Consider the following 14,729-nt stretch of genomic DNA (forward strand, 5'->3'; position numbering starts at 1 on the left):
AACTGAACCAGCAGCCTTTTAGTTTGCAGACTGATGCTCAATCCACTGAGCCACACCAGCCAGGGCTGTACCACAGCTTTTTATTCACTCATTTACTGATAGGCACTGGGGCTGCATCCAAATATTGGCCATTGCAAGTAACACTGCAGTGAACATTGGGTGCACATATTCTTTCAAATTAGTGTTTCAGGTTACTTAAGATATATTCCCAGAAGTAGAATTGCTGGGTCATAAAGCAATTCCATTTTTCATTTTTTAAAAATTCTCATCCAAGGATATTTTTATTGCTTTTAAAGACAAAGGAAGGGAAGGAGGGAGGAGGAAGGGAGGAAGGGAGAGAGAGAGTGAGAGTGTGAGAGAGTGAGAGAGAGAGAGAGTGTGTGAGAGAGAGAGAGAGAGAGAGAGAGAGAGAGAGAGAGAGACATCGATGTGAGAGAGAAACATTGACTGGCTACCTCCCATAAACATCAACCAAAAATCAAACCCACAACCTAAATATGTGCCCTGACAGGGAATGGAACCCACAACCTTTTGATGTGTGGGATGATGCTCCAACCAACTGAGCCACCGAGTCAGGGCCATTTTTAATTTTTTGAGATAACTCTACAACGGTTTCCACAGTGGCTGCACCAATCTGCATTCCCACAAACAGTTCACTAGGGTTCCCTTTACTCCACATCCTCTCTAACACTTGTTTGTGGATTTATTGATGATAGACATTCTGACAGGAGTGAGATAATACCTCATTGTGGTTTTAACTTGTATTTCTCTGATGATCAGTGATATCGAGCATCTTTTCATATGTCTATTGGGCATCTGTACATTCTCCTTGGAGAAGTGTGTATTCAGGTCATTTGCCCATTTTTTAATTGGATTATTTGTTTGTTTTTGGTGTTGAGTTGTGTAAGTTCTTTTATTATTATTATTTTTTTAATTTTAATCTTTGTTCAAGTACAGTTTTCTCCCTTTTACTCCCATTCCAGCCCACCCACCCACCCCTCCCCACTTCCCTCCCATTACCACCCTACCCCTAGTTTTTGTCCATGTGTCCTTTAAATTTGTTCCTGTAAACCCTACCCATTCTCCCCTGAAATTCCCTCTTCTCTCCCCTCTGGTCACTATCAGCCTGTCCCCTATTTCAGTGACTTTCGTTATATTTTGCTTGTTTCTTTGTTTTGTTGTTTAGGTTCCTGTTAAAGGTGAGATCATATGGTATTTGTCTTTCACTGCCTGGCTTGTTTCGCTTAGCATAATGCTTTCCAGCTCCATCCAAGCTGTTGCAAAGGGTAGGAGCTCCTTCTTTCTTTCTGCTGCATAGAATTCCATTGTGTAAATGTACCATAGTTTTTTGATCCATTCATTCACTGATGGGCATCTTGGTTGCTTCCAGCACCTAGCTATTGTAAATTGTGCTGCTATGAACATTGGGGTGCAAAGGTTCTTTTGTATTGGTGTTTTAGTGTTCTTAGGATAGAGTCCCAGCAGTGGAATTGCTGGGTCAAAAGACAGATCCATTTTTAGTTTTCTGAGGAAGTTCCATACTGCTTTCCATAGTGGTTGTACCAGTCTGCAGTCCCACCAACAGTGCGCTAGGGTCCCCTTTTCTCCACAACCTCTCCAACACTTGTTGTTTGTTGCTTTGTTTATGATGGCCATTCTGACTGGTGTGAGGTGGTATCTCATTGTGGTTTTAATTTGCATCTCTCTGATAGCTAGCGATATTGAACATCGTTTCATGTGTCTTTGGATTTTCTGTATGTCCTCCTTGGAGAAGTGTCTGTTCAAATCCTTTGCCCATTTTTTAATTGGGTTGCTTGTCTTCTTAGAGTGGAATAGTGTAAGTTCTTTATTTATTAGCTCCTGGATTCATTGATCCTTAGAATTGTGCTTTTAGTCTCTATGTCATTTAGTTCTGCTCTGATCTTGGTTATTTCCTTCCTTCTGCTTGCTCTGGGCTGTCTTTGTTGTTGTTCCTCGAGTTCTTGTAGACATAGGGTTAGGTTGTTTGTTTGAAATGTTTCTAAGTTTTTTAGGTGGGCCTGTATTGCTATTAACTTCCCTCTCAGGACTGCCTTGGCTGTGTCCCATAAGTTTTGGGTTGTTGTGAGTTCATTTTCATTTGTTTCCAGAAACCTTTTGATTTCTTCCCTAATATCATTCTTGACCCATTCATTGTTTAATAGCATGCTATTTAATCTCCATGATTTTGAGTGTTTTGTTTTTTTTTTTCCCTTGGGGTTGGTTTCTAGGTTCAATCCCTTGTGATCCAAGAAAATGCTTGGTATGATTTCAATTTTTTTGAAATTCTTGAGGCTTGTTTTGTGTCCTATCATGTGGTCTATCTTTGAAAATGTTCCGTGTACATTTGAAAAGAATGTGTATTTAGCTTCTTTGGGATGGAGGGCTCTGTATATGTCAGTAAAGCCCATTTCATCAAGGGTATTGTTCAATGCCATAATATCTTTGTTGATATTTTGTTTAGAAGATCTGTCCATTTTTGATAGCGGGGTGTTAAAATCCCCCACAATAATTATGTTGCTGTCAATATCTTGAGTTGTGTAAATTCTTTATAAATTTTGGATATCAGCCTCTTATCAGATGAATCATTGGTGAATATGTGCTCTCATTCAGTGGGTTGTCTTCATTTTATTGATGGTTTCCTTTGCTGTTCAAAATCTCTTTAGTTTGATGTAGTCCCATTTGTTAATTTTTTCTTTTGTTTCCCTTGCCTAAGGAAATACACCAGAAAAATATTGCTATGAGAAATGTCTGAGATTTAACTGCCCATGTTTTTCTTTAGGGGTTTTATGGTCTCAATCCTCACATTTTAGTCATGTAGTCCATTTTGAGTCTATTCCTGTGTATAGTATAAGAAAGTGGTCTACTTTCAAATTTTTGCATTTATCTTATTTTTCCCACACTACTTATTGAATAGGCTGTCTCTACCCCATTGTATGCTTTTGCCTCCTTTGCCAAATATTTATTGACCATAAAGGTGTGGGTTTATTTCCAGGCTCTCTATTCTATTTCATTGATCTAAATATCCATTTTGAGCCAGTACCATGCGGTTTTGACTACTATGGTTTTGTAGTATAGTTTCATACCATGTAGCATGATTCCTCCAAATTTGTCCTTATTTCTCAAGATTGTTGTGGCTATTCAGGATCTTTAGTGTTTCTATATAAATTTTGAAATATTTGTTTTAGTGAAATATGCCATGGGTATCTTGATAGGAATTGCCTTGAATCTATAGATTGCTTTGAGTAGTATGGACATTTTAATGACATTAATTCATCCTATCCATGAACACAGTATATACTTCCCTTTATTTGTATCTCCTTCAATTTTTTTCTTCAGTGTCTTATAATTTTTCAAGTACAGGTCTTTTACATCCTTGGTTAAATTTATTCCTAGGTATTTTTTTATGCAATTGTAGATGGGATTGTTTTCTTCATTTCCTTTTCTGATAGTTCATTATTTGTATATAAAATTTTCCTTAGATTTTTGCAACAATAAATGGCTACTCTGTGGGAAAATAAAATATAAAATTAAATGTCTCAACCTGTGAAAATACACAATATTTTCATGATGCCTTTGGGCATATTTAACTTTAATAACTTAGACTGAAGGTCAGTAGAAATTCCAAAGTAAATTTAGATCTGTCCTTTTTATTTTAAAACCAGTAGCACAATGAATTCTAATTCTACTCTTGAGAGTCTTTGAAAAATGAAAAAGAAAGCACTATAAACAGGAAGAAAAGCATGCCCTAAGATGAGCTGAATCAATGCCCATAGCAACATGAGAAGAAAAATTTCACTTTGCCTTTGAATGCTATTACTACCATGCTTCTGGCCTAGTATTTAAGGTTAAAGTTAAAAGAATAACAGTAATAGCTGGAACTTCAAGAAGAGGTATAAAGAAGACTTCAACTACATCTGTGATATTTCATTTCCTTATAAATATCTGAGGTGAACATGGGGGAGATGAGAGCAATCTGGATGGTGGTGACTAAGGGCCTATTATTTTGTTCTCCTTCCTTTATGGTCTGTTTGAAATGCTCATAATACAACACCTGCTCACAGGCTTTGTGAATACTGATCATTTTTATAAGTCATCAAATCATTCTGCACACCCACGCTTATATTGTAAGTGTTTTGATTTGCCATGGTGGGGGGGGGGGGATTATACCACAAAAATGACAGTAAAAAGTGTCTAGAACTTCTAACCAATTAGTGGAGGTAGGGAATGTGACTGGTAGAAAAATGGGGTCTTTGTAGGGACAAGAATTTGTTTGTTCTTCAGAACTCCCAGACCTTACTGGTAGTGTTGTGGGGAGGCATTTGGTGGGGGCAGGGCAGGGAGGGATGTTAGGTCATCTTCCCTCAGAGCAGGGTTCCTCACTGCTGGTCATTGGCTAGGCTTATTCGGAGTGGATCTGGCTACCAGAGGACCAAAGTATGCCTTTTTCAAGGGAAGGTGTCCCACTCACAAAACTTGGGGAACCTCTCATGGGCTTCGTGAAATGTCACATTGAGTTTAGATTTTCAGAGATACAAGGAAGAAAGGCCAAGTGTATGATATCAAACTAGGATACCTGACCATCTTTTTCTAATAATTTGTCCTCTTTCTGTCTCATGGTATGGTTTTGGTGTGAGGCAGAAGATTTTGCTATAGAGAGCCCTACCTAAAACATGGCGGTCAAGGGAAAGCAGTTTAGAAAAAGTCCAAATCTCTCATGTTGCTCTCTTTCCACAATTAGTACTCTGTTATTTGACAGTTATGCTGAGTATGATTTATTATATGCTAGGCTTGGGGGTTCCTTGTAGATATTAGGCAGAGTTTCAGGCAAATATGTAAAATAGGCGAGGAGGGCTCTTAATATCTGATGTGAAAGACTGAGTGCTTCTAATGAGACAGTTACTGTGCTAAGCATTTCTTCCTGTGCATTTATCTTATTTAATTCTCATACCATTCTTTAGGGTAGGGAGTTTCTTCCCGATTTTAATTATGAAGAAATTGGCTCAGGAGTTCAAACAACTTGACAAAAGTCACTTAGTAAATGGTAGTACTCAGGATTTGGACCTGGGCTCATCTGATGCCACTGGTTATGCTCTTTGAAAATATCCCACACCACCTCCCCTTTCTTCACAGTCTTTTTTGGAGACTAAGCTCACCTCCCATAATCTTTGAGAGAGAGAGAGAGAGGATGGATAGAGACTTGGAAATGCAGTAGAAGGGCATAGTGACAGCTTCAGGGCTGCACTAAAGTGTACCTCCTCCTCCCATGTCTTGTCCCTCTGCATCCTATGTCCTCATATCTCTTTGGAACATTGTCTGTCATTGTGCAGTACCCACTGGCCACCAATGTCAACAACATCCCCTCAGGGTACAATGTGTGCAGGTCTCTCTGGTCGCTGGAGAGGCTCCCCTGCATTCCCTTTTAACTACCACCCAACACAGTCACTCCTGGGTGTGTGTGGCAGGTGAGCACTTAGCATATGGCCAGTGTTACTGAGAAACTGCATTTTACATTTTATTTAATTTTAATTAATTTTCATTTTAACTTAAAAAAACTAAAGCACTGTAAAATATTTCTTATTAAACACAACACTACCATTCTGGTAGAATTATATTTCCTTCCAACCCTTGTGTCACATAAGGTACAATTGTACTGTGGTGCATGTGCTCTGTGTGTGTGACCTAGTATTAAGCATAAATACATCACTTATCTGATTGATAAATGGATTGGCTATTTGAATTACATTTTTACATGTGCCAATATAACACTGTAATCTGTTTATTTGGACACTTTATACAGAGATCACAAGTTAGTGGTAGCTATGATGTGAATCATAATTGGTGAACACTTTTAAATATTATTTTAAAATCTTTATTTTTTTAATTTTTAAAATTCATTTTAGAGAGAGATGGGGAGAAGGAGGGACGAAGGAAAGGAGAGAGAGAGGGAGGGAGAGAAAGAGAAAGAGATTTGTTGTTTCACTTATTTATGCATTCATTTGTTGATTCTTATATGTGCCCTGATGGAGGATCAAACCCACAACCTTGGCGTATCAGGATGATGGTCAAATTACTAGAGTCTAACCTACTGAGCTACCTGTCTAGGGCCATAATTAAAATATCTTTAAACCTTTTTCAGTAGGCTTTCTTATAGTTATTTGTGAATAAGTCTTTTTAAATTATATTCTATTATTTACACTATTATGGTTGTTCTGATTTTTCTCCCTTTGCCCCTCCTCCTCCCAGCATACTCTGCTCCCTCAGGCAATCCCCATACCATTGTTCATGTCCATGGGTCATGCTTGTAACTTCTTTGGCTACTCCATTTCCTATACTGTACTTTACATCCCCATGGCTATTCTGTAACTATTTCTTTGTACTTCTTAATCTGCCCACCTCTTCACCCATTCTTCCACACACCTCTCCTATCTGGCAACTGTCAAAATGCTGTTAGTGTCCATGATTCTGTCTCTGTTCTTGTTTGCTTAGTTTGTTTTTTAGATTCAATTGTTGATAGATTTGTACTCTTTGCCATTTTATTGTTCATAGTTTCTATCCCCTTTTTCTTAAATAAGTCCTTTTAACATTTCATATAATAATGATTTGGTGATGATGAACTCCTTTAGTTTTTTTCTTGTTGGAAGCTCTTTATCAGCCCTCTGATTCTAAATGTTAGCTTTACTGGGTAGAGCAATCTTGGCTGTAGGTCCCTGGTTTTCATGACTTTCAATATTTCTTGCCAGTCCTTTCTGGCCTGCAAAGTTTCTTTTGAGGAAGCTGCCGACAGTCTTATGGGAACTCCTCTGTAGGTAACTAACTGTTGGGAACCGCCTGACTGGTATCAGAAGCTGAAACCCCTGCCTAGGCTAAGGCTAAGGGAACGCCCTTGGAACCGTAAGCCAGCAAGGAGACAAAAGCTTATCTTCCTGGCAGGAATGCTGCTTCTGCTGCTGAACCCCAAAAAGCTTGGTCGGTTAGCCAAAGACGGGTAAGATTCCCCACGGGGGGGAACGACCTAAGCCAGGCACGATCACTTTGGGAGGCCCCCCAAAAGAAGGACTTGGGGGGCTGCAGCAAAAGAGGGTGACAGACCCTCCCTCCTCGGCTTTGACATAGCCTGAGTTCTCATCCTCTGGGAGAAAATCTCTTTATTGCCTTAGTTCCCGTGCTAAGCCTGAAACAATGACAGGGTGGTGCAGCTCTGTGCTGAAAAGAGTGGATTCCCTGGGTGATCAGGCCTAAGAAGAACATGTAAATTACTGTGAAACCTTCTTTGTTTAGAATGCTCTCAGTTGAATGAGAGGGGTCCAAGGAGGAAGTTTGTTCCTCAAAGTCTTACAGCTCTTTGACCCCCACTCAATAGACCAGCAGAGTTCCTTGTTTTCTATAGTTCCTTACTTCCCCCTAATGAATACTGTGCTTTACCTGAATTATTATGCAAAATGAGCCCAATAAAAGCAGGTATGGATGGTAAATCAGGGTGCCCCCCACTAGGGGGGGTGGCCATTCTGTCCCTACTTCCCCACAGAAACTAGTCTTGTCTCTGTGCATGTTTGTTTGTTTCTCGTGTGTTTTTCGGCGAGCCATCCACAGCATTCCGTGGTCACTGCTGGCCGGTGACCCACGCGCAACAACTAACTGCTTTTATCTTGTTACTTTTAAGATTATCTCTTTATCTTTCACCTTTGGCATTTTAATGATGATGTGTCTGGAAGCGGGCTTCTTTGCATCCATCTTGTTTGGGACTCTGTGCTTCCTGAACTTTCATGTTTGTTATCTTCACCAATTAGGGACATTTTCTTTCATTATTTGTTCAAATAGATTTCCCATTTCTTGCTCTTTCTCTTTTCCTTCTGGCACCCCTATGATGCAAATGTTGGACCTCTTGAGGTTATCCCAGAGGCTGCTTACACTATCTTTTGTGTTTTTTTTTTAATTTTTTTTTCTTCTTGTTGTTCTGTGTGATTGTTTTTTTCTTCCTTATGTTCCAAATCACTGATTTGATCTTGGCTTCATCCACTCTATTGTTGTTTCCCTGTAAATTGTTCTTTATTTCAATTAGTGTATACTTTGTTTCTGACTGGATCTTTTGTATGCTGCTAAGGTCTTCACTGAGTTCCTCGAGCATCCCCATAACCAATGTTTTGAACTCTACATCTGATAGATTGCTTATCTCCATTTCATTTAGCTCTTTTATGGAGGTTTTAAAAAAATATTTAATTTATTTATTTTTAGAGAGATGGGAAGGGAGGGAGAGAGAGAGAGAGACATCAATGTGTGGTTGCCTCTCATGTGTCCCTAAGTGGGGACCTGGCCCACAATCCAGGCATATGCCCTGACTGGGAATTGAACTGGTGACCCTTTGGTTTGAAGGCTGACACTCAATCCACTGAGCCACAGCTTTTTCTGGAGTTTTAATATGTTCTTTCATTTGGGCCATGTTTCTTGGTCTCCTTGTTTTGGCAGCCTCCTTGTTTTTTTGTTTTGTTTTGTTTTTTTCTATGTATTAGGTACAGCTGCTTTGACTCCCTGTCTTGGTACTAGGTGTCCTTTAGGGTCCAGCTGCACGGCCTCCACTATCCTCCAACCTGGGTATTTGAGGTGCACCATTTGCGTGGGCTGAGTACACCTTCCTCTTGTATTTGAGCTTTGGTTGATGTTGGCAGGTCAATGGGATGGATTTACCTAGGCTGGTCAGCTAAAAGGATTGGCTGTGACCACTTAGCACCAATATCCACTCTCCGTGGAGGATCAGCTGTGTAGGGGCAGTATGGTGGTGCTCCTATGGGGTTTGTAGCTGTCCACTGGTGTACTGGCCTTGGGGTTTCCTGGGTCATGCAGGCCAAGGTCAGCCCCTGCCTGTGTTCTACCTGGGGTCACCCTGCATGAGCTGTAAAGAAATCTCAGGTGGCTGCTACTTATGCTGAGCTTTGAGATTCCCAGGCAAAGCCAACCTGTGAATCTAGGCTGGGTGTTGCTAGTGCCAGGCTGGGGCTCACTGAGGCCAGCTGTTGCTTGTTTGACAGGATTCAGGAAGTTGGGAAGCAGGAGTCAACCCCAGCCATTCGTATGGAACAGCAGCTTGGGTGGGTCTGTAAGCTGGGTGTGTCAGAGTCTCTGGGGATCTCCAAGGCAGGTCAAACACTGTTATCCAGGTTGATGGATTCTCAGATATGGCACCAGCTTGCTGGCTCTGTGGGGGGAGGTTTCAGAAAAGGGATGATAGCTTCTGCTCACTATGATGCCAGGCACCTCAGTTCCTCCTTATATACCACTGGTGCCTTTCAAGCTGTTACCCCAGTGCTGGAGCTCAAAGGGAGTCTGAGTGGGTGAGTCCATGTGTGGTTTCTTTAAGAGGAACTGCTTAGGACTCCTGAAGTTTCTTTCACCAACTCAATCCCTAGTGATTTTTGCAGCCAGAAGTTGTGGGGACTTATCTTCTTGGCACTGGAATCCTGGGCTGAGGGGCCTGGTGTGGGTCTGGGACTCCTTGCTCCCAAGATATCCCTCCTGAGTTTTTACCTGCTGCACATGGGTATGGGACCAGCCCATTATCATCTTCGCCCCTCCTACCAGTCTGGATGGATGTAGTTTCTTTAATTCTTTAGTTGTCAGACTTCTATTCAACCTAATTTTTGACTGTTCTGAGTGATGGTTGTTCTCTATGTTAGTTGTAATTCTGATGTGGTTGTGTGAAGAGGTGAGCCATATCCGCCTATGCCAAAGTCGTCAATAAGTCTTATATCCTCTATTAACCATTGAAGATCTTAAGGGGAAAATCTATAAGTATGGAAAAAATTTAAATTTAAAATGAAGGCATACTACTGATGCATAACAGAGATGTAGAAGCCAGTACTACAACAGGAACAGTGACAGTAAAAACTGAAAATAGATATATAACAAATTTTACAATCAGTGGTAACTGCAATTTGCTGTAGCAGAGCAAATGAAAAACTTGTTATGTGAAAAATATGCACACATATTGTTCAGATCATGTGATTGTTGAACTGTAGTTTCTAAAGTGAATTCTATAGACCATTAACTGGGAAAGATGTTCATAAAAGGAAAGAAAGGGTTTGTGTTCAAATAAGTTTTGGAAGGGGTGAAGAGTTTATTCCTTTATTAGAGATTCACAGTGTTGCTTACCATAGTAAAAGCATTGCGATATTTGCTAAAAAGGAAATTTTTGAAACTTGATTTTACTTGGTTTTGTCTAAACCCACATTACCGTTATATCACACATTCTATCTTATTTCTTCAGATCACCGACTGGAGAATGACACTGCCACTGCAGGAAGGGTCAACGACTCCTGTCCTCACGAGGTGCATTAAGCTCCGGGAGGAGAGGTCTTGGCTCGTGCCCTGACAAAAAGGGGGCTTGCCCTTTTCTGAATAATGCAGGCAGAATTCTCTAACCTTTGATGTGATATACACAGAAGAATAAATACAACTCAAGTTAAATAAATAAAGCTTCAGGACATTGAAAATACGTCAGTTACTTTTGGTAATGTCACTTTGAGGTGACAGTCGTTCTGGAGGAAAACCAGTCAAGAGGTAATCTGAATCGCAGAGAGGATCAAACTTTTTGACCCAGTGGGAATTTATGTATCTACAGAAATAGTCCCAGATAGTTTTTTAAGCCTCCATGTTCAAATATAATTATAACAGGGATAGAGAAAGCAGGGAAATTTTTAGTTAACTCAAATGTTCGAGAGGAGGGGAAAGCTTGAGTAAATGGATATAACTTCTCCATAAGCTGCTCTCTAGTGTTCAAAAGTGATAACCTTGAAGACTATGTTGTTATGTGGAAAAGTATGTGTGACCTGGATCCTCATTTCCCCCTTAGCTTCATGGGCTCCCTGTTTCAGATATGTGACACCTGAGCCCCAAACATGGGACCTCTGCATTTCCTCAAAACCATTCTATTATATCCAAAACATTATTGGGCAACATAGAATTTCCTGACAATCTTGGAAACATTAAAGCTGAACGCTACCTTTTCTGATTCTTATTCCCATATTTTATTCTCCACCATAGAGGAAACTCCCTGACACAACATTTACGGTGTATTCTTCCACATCTTTTCCATGCATGTACAAACATATTTATTTTTCTTTTTACATAAATTGCTTATGTTACAGCACTCTGTAATTTGCTTTTTCCATATAATGATATATCATAGAGACCTTTGTATATAGGGTGGGGCAAAAGTAGGTTTAGAGTTGTTCATATGGAAAATGATACAATAATAAATAATAGTACAAGAATAAACTCTGTTGTGCAAAATCACAATGATAAACCTACTTTTGCCCCACCTTGTATTTAGAGACCTGTTTCCTTTTAATGTCTGCTTTTTCATTCATGATGTATTGTACAGTGATTTATTCAATCATGGGTATAGATGGGCATTTAATTATTTCCAACTTTAATGTTTCAAACAGTGTCATACATACTGATCCCTGACATCAGCATCAGCCCAGGGACCAGGCAGGATGAATAGGAGGTGCTGAGAAAACCGGAATACTTGGTGACACTCGTGTGCCTTGGAAGGTGAAGAGTAAACCCATGCAACCTAGAAGCTCTGCTAGGAAAGAGTTGCAGTGTGGGTTTTATGTCAAGCCCTGGGTGGGAGAATCACAACGCAGGCCTCTGGGGTTCTGAACTAAGGCTATGCCACTGCCACAGAAAACTATGTGCCTTTTGAGGAACAGTTCCTGGCATATGAGTGGGTCCAGGTAGAGATGGAACACTTGCTTGTGGCGTACCAGGTAACTTTGTGACCAGAACTCCCAATAAGTCAGACAGGCCCAGCTGCAGTCCATCATGACATTGCAGTAGTGTATCTGAGATTGAACCTGAGCAGGACCAGTGGGAATGAGTAAGCTCAGAAGCAAGTGGCCTCAACCTCTTTTCACCTGCCACAATTTCACCAGGGCTGTCCCCAGCTCCAACCATATGGTAGGTTCTATGTAGCCAGTTTAAAGAAAAGGAAAAAAAGCCCAAGACTGGTTTGTGGGTGATTGGCTCTGCATGTGGGTCCACCTGAGAATGGAGAGCACTTACATTATAACCATACTGAGGTTAGCTTTGAAAGATAGTAGGCAGAAGAGATCTTAAATGGGCAAAGCTTGTCATCTATTTTGTGTGGAAGAAGAAGTGGCTCTATGTGACTATTCAGAGATTCCTGGGTCATGGTCAATGACCTGGCCAGAGAGTTAGGAGCCTGCAAGGAGAAGAACTGAAAGATCAGAGACTAGGAGGTTTGGGTTTTAGAAGCATGCAAATGGATAGAAAATGTGAAGATTTTGTATCACATATTAATACCCATCAGGAAGTATCAACCATGGCAGACATTAAACAACCAAGTAGGTAAAATGATTCAGGCTTGTTGATATTAGTAAGGCTCCATTATTGGCCATCACAGGACTGGGCACGTGAGTGGTGTGGCCATAGTAGCAGAGATGGAGACCACGCATGTGCCCAACATTATGGGCTTTAGTTTGCCAACTGAGATACCACATCCTTTGAATGTCCAACTAAAAATTGCTTGTGTTGTTTTAGATCCTTTGAGCTTCCATATTAGTTTTTTAAAGCTTGTAAATTTCAGCAAAAAAGGCCTAAATTTAGGTGTAATTTTTTTGAAGCTATAGAGCAATTTGGGAAGAATTGCCATGTTAACAGTATTTGTGAATCTTTCAATCCATGAATGAGGTATAATCTCTCCATTTATTTAGGTCTTGTTAAGTTTTTCTCTGTTTCTATACATATTTTTTAGTTTTCAGTGTAAATACCTCAGACAATTTGGATCAATTTTTATATATCTTTTCTTTTCATTTTTCCATTTTAGACAACCAGAAAAAACAATTCTCAGAAAATAACTGGGCATCTCTGCAGCCTGCAAAGTATAGCTCCCATAAGTATAATAAAATGCTGTGGGTACAGCAGAGGCAGAATTTAAGTAGGAAATAAAAATATATAATTTTTATGTGTATATTTATTACCATAATTGTGTGAAATGTTTACAAAAGGAAATAATGGAAAGAATGCAAGAGGGGAAGATGGCAGCAGTGGCAAAGTATTTGAAGCTCTCTGAATTCCCATGCAAAAACAGAGAGAGAACACAGGGGCCAACCTCAAAGTGCTCCTGGTGACCAGGACTGCAACAATCTGAATAACATAACAAATGAAAAAGTATTGGATTATAATCCAAAGTATAAAATAAATATATGAGTCAAAAGGGTACAAGTAAATGGTTGAATAAATAAGTATCGAAAGAAGAGACAAATTTCCCTTACAAAAGAATTCCAAACAATATTAATAGATACTTCCTTCCCCCACCCCCACCAAAGGTGGGACTTAATTCCTGCTATTCTTCCCTTTAGAGTGAACTGGAATTAATGAGAATAGAGTTTGCAATGGGAAAAATAGAAACTTCACAATGGAGAAACCTGACCCTCCTTAATCAAGTGATTAAGGTTAACATCACAGTAAGGTCATGTGGGTGTCATGTACCTCCTGATGCTGTGTGATGAGAAGGGCTCTTCATTTCTGTGATATTCTTTCCCTAACCCATGAACCTAGTGTAATAATGTGAAAAATCTCAGACAGACTCAGATTGGAGGGCATTCTTTGAGATTTCTGGCCAATTTTCCTCAATATTCTCAAGGTCATGACCCCCAGAAAAAGACTTGAAACCACCACAAATCTGAGGAGAATGTAGAGACATGGCAACTAAATGTGCTTGAATCCTGAATTAGAAAGATGACATTAATAGAAAAATGATGAAATCTGAATAAAGTTGGGAGTTTAGTTAAGAGTAATGTACCATGGTTAGTTTCTTAGTTTTGACCAAGGTAACATGTGGTGTAAGACATTAACAAGGGGGAAACTAGGTGAGTGGTATACTGGAATATTCTATACTACCTTTGCAAGCTTTCTGTAAGTATAAAATTATTCCAAAATAAAGAAGTTTGTTTAAAAAATGATAGAGAAACAAGATATCAAACAACAATGACAAAAAACCCTATGGACAGCATTTACACTAAAACTAAATAACAACTTATCTTCACAAATTCCAAAATATAAGTGAATGAAATCAAAACATCAACAGCAATACCAAAATACCAGGTCTGCATGGTATCAGCATCTGTGTAAGAAAAAGCAGTAGAGAGTGCTAGGTTACCTAATGGACCTGAGAGCAGAGAACATCAAAGTAGACAGGAGCTGAAGCCAGCAGAGATTTTTACATAACTCAAAAGTAAATGAATGCAAGGGTCCTGCAATAAGGTCTGAAGGGGCTGGTGATGTGTGATCTCTCAAAATTAGCACACCAGGACTCCCTTCCAAGATAGCACTCCACATTGAAGAAAATATGCTATTAGCAGAGAAAGACAAGGGAGAGGGTGTAAAGAGAAAATCCAGGTAAATGTCAGGGGAGGACACACTCAAGAAATCTTAGAAAGCCTTTTTATATTTGAACACCACCTCCATTTCCTTCTGTTGCTTGTAAGTCCTAAGAAGTTAGGAAAGCTACCCTGAATCATGACTCCTTCTGAAAGTTCAGGAAATTAGTTTCACATAAAATGACCAGGAGAAATTTATAGCTATCAAATTCTATACAAAGTTATTATAAAAAAGGTAATAAAAAACATATTATCTCTAGAGACAATGAAGACATGGCAGAAAGGCATGACCATGGAGCACATCAAAAT

At 39.6% G+C, this 14,729-nt stretch overlaps 1 long non-coding RNA gene across 1 annotated transcript; it reads right to left on the reverse strand.

The window, feature by feature from the left end:
• Nucleotides 1-8,112: 8,112 nt before the first annotated feature.
• On the reverse strand, nucleotides 8,113-8,481 carry LOC118500443. The gene is made up of 2 exons (XR_004903003.1): nucleotides 8,417-8,481; nucleotides 8,113-8,206 (listed from the first exon to the last, which is right to left on the reverse strand). It is a non-coding gene; the product is annotated as an uncharacterized LOC118500443 (long non-coding RNA).
• Between the last annotated feature and the right edge of the window lie 6,248 nt (nucleotides 8,482-14,729).

This window comes from Phyllostomus discolor, chromosome 5 (assembly GCF_004126475.2).
Source record: "Phyllostomus discolor isolate MPI-MPIP mPhyDis1 chromosome 5, mPhyDis1.pri.v3, whole genome shotgun sequence".
NCBI lineage: Eukaryota > Metazoa > Chordata > Mammalia > Chiroptera > Phyllostomidae > Phyllostomus > Phyllostomus discolor.